Source organism: Prunus persica, chromosome G8 (assembly GCF_000346465.2).
Source record: "Prunus persica cultivar Lovell chromosome G8, Prunus_persica_NCBIv2, whole genome shotgun sequence".
Classification (NCBI taxonomy): Eukaryota; Viridiplantae; Streptophyta; class Magnoliopsida; order Rosales; family Rosaceae; genus Prunus; species Prunus persica.
The window spans coordinates 14,572,283-14,580,785 of record NC_034016.1 but is presented as its reverse complement, the minus strand read 5'-3'; the positions used below and the strand labels follow the sequence as shown (position 1 = coordinate 14,580,785).

The 8,503-nt window shown below is 36.9% G+C and overlaps 1 pseudogene; it reads right to left on the bottom strand.

Moving 5' to 3' along the window:
* Window positions 4,994-7,831, bottom strand: LOC18766530 (annotated as a pseudogene).

The following is an 8,503-nucleotide window of genomic DNA, read 5'->3' as shown; positions in this document are numbered from 1 at the left end:
ATTATTCTCTGACAGCCCATGATCCTATTTTGGGCTTTTGATGTTTGTTGATAGTTAGCCCATGAGCATGGAGCCCCAAAAAAAAAACTTTGGTACATCAGGCGATTAAAACAACCTAATAGTTATCCAACTCTTTATAGAGTTTGTTTCCAAGTAAAGTCAAACCTTGTAGTCTCATCTTTATCTGGAATACTTGTGATCAGTCCGAATTAATAGCAAACATTTTTACTGTTCAGTCTTTGAAGAAAATACACGAAGTCACAATCTGTGCACAGCCTTTGCAAACAAAAAAAGAAAGCCAGAAGAAAAAACTGCCGCAACGCATCAAAGAGGTTTCAGACTTTTTTGTCTTTTTCCTCTTTTTTTCCTCTGCAACACATGGTCCTTGTCCCCTTTGTTTTGCTTTTCTTCCAACTTCAACAAAGTGGCGTCAGCCACCCTCTTCTCTTTTTTTTTCTTTTTTTTTTATGTTTTGACTTTTCTTCCTCTTTTTGATGACTGAAGCAAATCCCTTCTTTCTTTTTTAATTGTCATACATCCAGATATTTTAGTTGTTTGTTATGAAACCAAAAGATAGGGCATTCAAAGCATGGGCTGCTCCAACGTGGCCCTTCCCAAGTTCTGCTTCTCTTTTTTTTTATACCCATGTTTTCTTTTGGCTGGCACCATTCTCTCCCTTTAACCCAGCAACACCCACGAATTGGCGCTCAGCCACTTTCTTTCCCTTTTTTTTTTTTCAGTGGCTGTTTTCCTGTTTTAATTTTTTTCTGTCTGTTGTGATTGTGTGCCCAACAAGAAGATCATCTAAGAGAGAGAGGGAGAGAGGCTGTGACAGAAAAACATGGCCTCTATTTTCTTTCCCCTTTTTTTTACAGATCTCCATTTTTTTCTCTGCCTATTCTTTTCTTCATGACTAACATCCTTTACATTTTTTTTGATGTAGTTTGCTCAGAGAAAAAAATAAAGGCCTTCTTAAGCAGAGATGGAGAGGAGTGGTGAGAGAGCCCAAGAGGTAATTCACGCTCTCTTTTTTCTGTACATTTTTGGAATTAACCCTCCAAACACCATTTCCATTTCAAAGGATTTCCTTTTGCTCGGCAGAGCTTTGTTAAACAGGAATCCTCTCATGGATTTGTTGTTCATGATTTAAGGGTTGCCACCCATTATGGATTTATCATCCAAGAGTTTTATTTGAGGGTTGCCACCCAATATGGATTCATCATCCAAGAAAAATGATTTGAGGGTTGCCACCCAACAAGAATTAATTGACAGGATCCATATACCTGTGAAAATGTCTCCTCTTGTATTTGTGCTCCTGTAATTTTCCTCTTACAACAGTTTTCTTCTTCTGTCGTGTTCTCTCTCCTCCCTTTTTTCTTTTTTCCTTTTTAGTGCAGAATATTTATATTGAAAACTGAATAATCAGCTCCCCCAAAAATAGGAGCCACTAAACTCTCTTAAACGTTTTCATTGGTTTAGACCCCCACCTTTTTCCAAACTTCCCCCCCACCTATCCAATCTCACGTTCCAATATTTTTGTGATTTTTGTGATTTTTTTTATTCCAACAAGCTAAATTTATAATTTTGGGTAGATGGATGAGCTAAATTTTTGTGTTCTGAAATTTTAGCCCACATGTTAGGACGCACCTACCAACTTTTTCTTTCCAAAGCACGCACTTGGCGACCTTCATGTGATGTATTGGTTCTCACTTTGCATGGGGATGAGCTAAATTTATAATTTTGGGTAGATGGATGAGCTAAATTTTTGTGTTGTGAAATTTAGCCCACATGTTAGGACGTACCTACCAACTTTTTCTTTCCAAAGCATGCACTTGGCGACCTTCATGTGATGTATTGGCTCTCACTTTGCATGGGAACAGTCAAAACTTAAAGTTAAACATGGCGCTCGTCGTTTGGTTCGGATGGGGGTATCTGCGTGCCGGCGCTCGAGACAAAGATATTCAACTTACCAAGAACAACCCAACAAATATTTGCGCAAAAATCTAAACACTTCGTGCATTAATTATTAGCCCATATATCTTTGTAGTGTCAAGGGGAAACCAATGGCAATGATGATCAGATTATACTGAAAAGCCTAGTCAGCATTTTCAAGTATAATATTCATATTATATATACATATAAAATTCACATAATATTGAATAAAAATAATACATATTGCAAATTTTAAATAAATTATAAAATTCACATAATATTGAATAAAAATAATACATATTACAAATTTTAAATAAATTATATAGTGGCTAAACTTTTCGTTTGAATTTTTACATACGTATTTTATTCATACTTTTTCTGTTATGTATTTTACTAACTATGCTCAAAAGCATTTACTTTTTAAAAAAAAAAAAAAAACTTCTAGAGTAACCAGTCTCACCAAATATTTAAAGGGCTTTGATTACAACTAGCAATCCAAACACACAGCTGTACACTGAGAGAAACGTCCTTAAAACATCTTGGGATGACAAATTTTCCCAAAGATTAGAGTCTTCATGGCCATCTACCCTAATGAATCGGGTATAACAAAAAGAACAACCTTTACTTTTCATAAATAAATAAAAAAGGAACAACCTTTACTCACACACATCACCATATTCTTGGTGACAAGAAGCAAAGTCTAATTGAAGTATTGAACACTATTCCCATTCGTGCATTTTATTATTAACCTATAAATTCTTTGAACAAGAAAAAAATACAAATTCTTTTGACCATAATTACAAGTACAAGATTACGCTCAAAAGCAGAGTCGGATGCACACGGAAATAAGAAGGGTTGAATGATCATTGGTAGTGGGTTATTAACATTTTCATATTCATATGATAATTTGGATAAAACTTAATGATTAATTGAATTAATTAATGTGTGAATTTATGGAACGATTCTTTAGAAGAAAATTATCTATGGATAGTCCTTCTCCGTCTAATCTGGGTAATTCAAGTGCAAGACCAATTGAAGTAGATGAGATATTGTTTACATTGAGAGGGATGTTTTTGCTTGTATTGATAACGAAACTATAATGTAATGTTTTCAAAAGATAAAAACTCGACGTGGACAATTGTAACTTATATTATTAATTTTGCTATGAATTATGAATAGAAGTACTATCTTTTTTTTTTTTAGTATTATTTTCTTCGTATAAAAATTTCGGAACTTTTACACTGTGGCCCCTTGTCCATAGAATCCTAGATTTGCCACTACTCAAAAGCCTTTAAAGAAAAAACTTGTAGAGCAACTAATCTTATCCCACCAAAGTGCTTAAAGGCTAAATACATAAAAATAAGACTTAGTTATCCAGTATAACTAAGGCTTTTATTTTATTTTATTCCTAAGCAACTCTAAAATAGAATTATAGGGACAAGAGCAAGTTACATCGAAAAAATGAAACTTAGCAACTAAGGCTTATTTTTATTTTATTCTCATGTCAAGCAACTCTAAAATAAAATTATCGGGACAAGAGCAAGTTTGAGGGTTAGAGTTTACATCGAAAAAATGAAACTTAGCACTACAGTGGAAATCAGCCCTTGGATTAGCTAGACTAGGCTAGCTTGGATTACAGCCAAATATCCATCCAAGAGAAAGTAAGGATGTTGTCTCTTAAGTTGAAGGATGAGTGGGTGGGGATAACTTTAAGACATCAATTTTTATGAATAATTCATCCATCCAAGTGCGAAGACAATATCTATGTTCTTCTTTGATTTCACACGAAATCTAGTCATTTCTAAGCTAACCTAGTCTAGTCCTCCACACGTGGCCTAGCCTATACTTTTTCAATCAAGTTCTCAACCCAATAGATCTCAAGATAGAAAGCCACCAAAAACAGCCCAATCGAGATGATTTAGATAAATGTTTTTTTAGTTACATTGAGAGAAAGAAACCCCTTAGGGTTTCGAACCTGAGTGTCAAGCAGGAGAGACCACTACTGTGTAAAATAAATAAAAAAATAAAAGCCTTATCGATGCAGCAACTACGAATAAATAGGCTATGAAGAAGAAGATTTTGTAAATGGGCAGAAATAGTAACCTGAATCGTATGTATTTGTTAATTATTAGAGTTATTGAGTTTTGGGATTGATGGACAATTGTATGTTTGGTTACTGAGAAAATTGAAGAAAGTGAACAGAAATCCCACGAATAATAGTTTTATGTTGATTTAATCTCACTTTTTCTCTTTCATACCCAAAGTTTATTACCAAACAAATCTCATGAGTCATTACATTTACAATTGTCCTTATATTTACCTTCCTCTGTCAACTACCTTATGGCATAGGTCAGTATATTACAAGTATTCTTTATCTGTCATCTACCATGTTAAAGTGGTTTGCTTGTAAATGTGATTGAGATCATAAACCTATTATTAGTTGAGAGAAGAAGCAAAATGACCATGCTGGTTAGAGACAATATGAGTAGCATAGCAGTTATGATGCCCACGGAAAATATTCTTAAGCAAGAAGTAAACTACTATCCATCAGTGAGGTGCCTTAGATCCTAAGTAAATGTTAATACTTGGTCGTGAAACACAGCTACAGAGGGCAGATGACTGTATGGTGCTGGATTGATGGAAAATTCCATGGATTTGAGGTTCCTGGAAGTTCTGCAAGGTAACCAATCCAGCGTCAATCGTAGACTTAGTTTGGTCAATAGGTTAAGACTTCAGAGGTCTATTCAATCAAATTGGTATATGGGAAATTCTAGCATTTTTAAGATTGATCACATAACTGGCATGTTATGTAGCTGCCGATCTGATTTTCAGGGAGGGATAGTACCATATCAAATGCTATGCATGATGTTGCTTTCAAACATTATTCATAAAACAAACTCAATAGCTGCACAAATCTCATCAGATGCAGCTTGAAATCCACATCCTTAGCTTCTCAAGATACATTTAAGTCAACACAAGATGTCAACTTCCAGAAACAACGGCAAACAAAGATGGTATGAAACTTATTTTATCTTCTCAAGAACGACTCAGTAGCAGAGAATAGATTAAACTGCAACTATCTGTTAACTGAAACTGAAAAGTCCAATAATGAGTCATGAGTACACATAGTATACAAAAACAACAATCTGTACGGCCAATGTATTTCCATTTCTCTTCCATGATGAAAAAAACCTTATACATACACACACACACATTACCTGAACTTGTAAGAAAGTAACTGCATGATAAATGAAGAATCTTCATAAAAAGGTTCGCTGGATTGTAAGAAAACATGGGCATGGAGTAACAAGGCTTATCTGCACAAGCCACCATAGCACTGAAGTATTTTATCGGACAATAATCCCAATCAAGGTGATTATGCACTTCGGCTTCATCAGTTACTCTGTCAACCAAAAAGATTGCAATCAGCTTGAACTTTTGCCTTCATTTTTTGCTCCTTTTAATAAGAGAATGCTTGCCATTAGTTATCCCCCTGCAGAAGCTCTTACTCCACTATTTGGAAGGAGGCCGTCCTTGGCCATATCACTAAGCACATTAAAAACTTCATCCATATTCCTTCTTTATGGTTGATGTCAACGAGTAGTTTTGCACGTTCAGCCTCAGAAAGCTGACAGTTTCTCAGTGTGTTCCCTATGACTTGACTCAATTCATTGTTCATCCCCTCTGTGAAAAGTGCTTTAACCAGCCCAATAACCGTCACAGTATGCGGAACAAAACCAGAATGCAACATTTCCTTGTACAGATTGATAACATTTCCACCCTTACAATGACCATGAATAATAACATCATAAACTGCTTCGTTACGCTTGTGTTTCCTCTCAACCATTGTCTCAAAAACTAGGTGTGCTTCTTTCATCAAACCCTTCATACATTATCCCTTTACTAGAGCAACCACACTCTTAAATTCACCATTAGTGCAGTTCTCTATTAGCGTATTATATGTGATATCACCAGGGACAGACTCCTCATAGAACAAGTTGAGCAGAAGCCTCTTTGCTTCGCTTGTTCGAGCTTGTTAGTTAAGTCCATAAATGAGCACACTGTAGGTAACAACATCAGGTAGGAATTATTTTTGTATCATTTCATCATTCAAATGAAGAGCCTTATTTAAATCCCCTTCCACACAGTAAGCATTGATCAATGTTGTGTATGTAAATTCATCAGGAGGCATACCCATACTCAACATTTCTTGGAATAGATCACAAGATTCACCTAGTCTTCTTTGCTGACAGACACCTTGAATGAGTGATGAATAGGTAACAGCATCAGGTGATACACCCTTATCCATCATCTCCAGCTTCATTCGAAATGCGCTCTCCAATTCTTGATGCCGACAAAACCCAGTTATAATAGTACTATAACTTAGTACATCAGGGGACAACCCTCTCCCTGTCATATCTAGTATTCCATCCTCCCCAATAAGCAGTATCCATTGATAAGTGCATTGTAAGTCACAATCGAAGGTGATAATCCATTCCCAATCATTTTCTTCAGACCATCATAAGCTTCATTTAAGAACCTCTGTTGGGAGAAACCATCAATCAACGTAGTATACGTTCTCTCATTTGGACGAAGTCCTCTAACACGCATCTGATCGAAAAACTCCATTGCTCGATTTAAATTCTTAGCCTTTCACATAGCATTAATGACATTGAAAACATTGGGAGACAAGCGATTCCTCCGCATCTCCTCTTGCAGAACAAGTGCTTGGTGAAAATTACCTTCCTTGCAATACCCACTAATAAATGTATTACAATTTACAAGTCACCTCATCAGGAACAAAACCTTTTCTTTTCATCTCCTAGAGAACCTGACTTGTCTCATTCATCCTCCCTTCTCGACACAACCCATTGATCACCACATTATACGAAATCAAATTCAGCTCCAACCCCTTCAACGCCATCAATCTCAACAGTTCAAATGCCTGATCAATCCTATTCAATTTGCAATATGCATCAATCAACGTATTATAAGTAACCACATTCGGCAAACATCCATTTCTTTCCATTCCACCAAAAAACTACAGCCCCATTTTCAAATTCCCCGCCCGCTAAAACCCCTAATCAAAATATTGTACGTAATGCACATTCGGGGATACCCCATTGCTAATCATCTCAGAAAACACCTCCTCAGCAAATTGAACAGACTCTTTTGACCCACTTATTGCATCTAAAATTGCATTATATGACAGTACACCAGGTATAAATCCATGAACTTTGGCTAAATTAACAATATTCAGAGCCTCATCAATTAAATTCAAGAGAGAGTAAGACTTCCCCACCAAGTCAAAAACCGCCGAGCTCGAATTGCAGATGTGCAGGGAGTCACTGAGGCACTGAAAGACCAAATTACCTCTATCGTCGATGGTGTTGACGGCAACGTCCTCGGCGAGGGGTTGGGCGCTCTTGTAGAGCTTGAAGGGAGTGAGGATGTGGAGGGCGAGTCACTTGCATTGGAAGGTGAAGAAACCATGGTTCCGAGCCCAGCTGAGGAACTTCAGGTTAGGGGCTGGTCGAATTGGGACTTGAGGAGTAAATAGGAGGCTGCCTCAGAGGTAAAACAGGAAGAGAGAGAAGTGAGGTTGTGGGGATGGCGTTTGAGTTATGTGATTGCTCTTTCTGCGAGCAGGGTGTCGGAGGGAGCACAGGGGAAGCAAGATGGCTTGTGAATATGAGGTTTCAGTAGGGGCATTTCCGGAATTGATGAAGTTAGAGGTTTATCAGAAGCACAGCGGGAAGTAGAACAGAGAAGCCGAAAATTACAAGAGAGTCAAAGCAGGACGTTTTATTTATGAATAAATATATATTTTTTTCTTGTGGATCTTTCAATTTCAGGCCCCGCTTTGGTTCGGTTCCATGGGCTGAAACCAGCTGTGGACTTCGCTCAATCCCAGCAGCTGGGCTTGGACATTTAGAACCCGTCGGTCCATTAGAGATGTTTTGTTGCTCAAGTTGAAATGAAAAGGGAGAAAATGCCCACCTCCTAGAAACTTGATGCCGATCATAATTTAATATGTATGCATAAATTTTTCTTATATTTATAATGAAAGATTTCTGTAAATTGTGATTTACATAAAGAAAAAACGTCTTATTTAAAAGCAATTGTGGTATATTGCTCCCTTTTTATGCGGATTAATCATTAACATGTAAACTATGGTGCTCTCTCTCTCTCTCTCTCTCTCTGTGCGCACGGGGCTGACTATTTTAGATGTAAAAATACATGCTTGCTAGTCTTTCATTTACATAAGTTTCTCAAATATTCTAATTAAGTTGCTCTAAGGTTTTGTAGGGGCTTTTTTCTTCCAGTAGCTGCTACGCGCATGGGCTCAAGCTCCAAGAATACTTCGAAATGACAAAGATGCCTTAGGAAACACCTTGGTTACCTTCACCAACAAAAATAACAACAGCTTACATATAAATTTTCTAGCTTGACATGAGAAGCTTGTGGCATGGGAGCAAAATTGTCATGAGTTTAGCACTGAAGAGAAAACTAAGTGTTCCCGGGGAGAAAATGGGTATTAAGGTAGAAGATGAAGAGTTTGCAGAGAGGT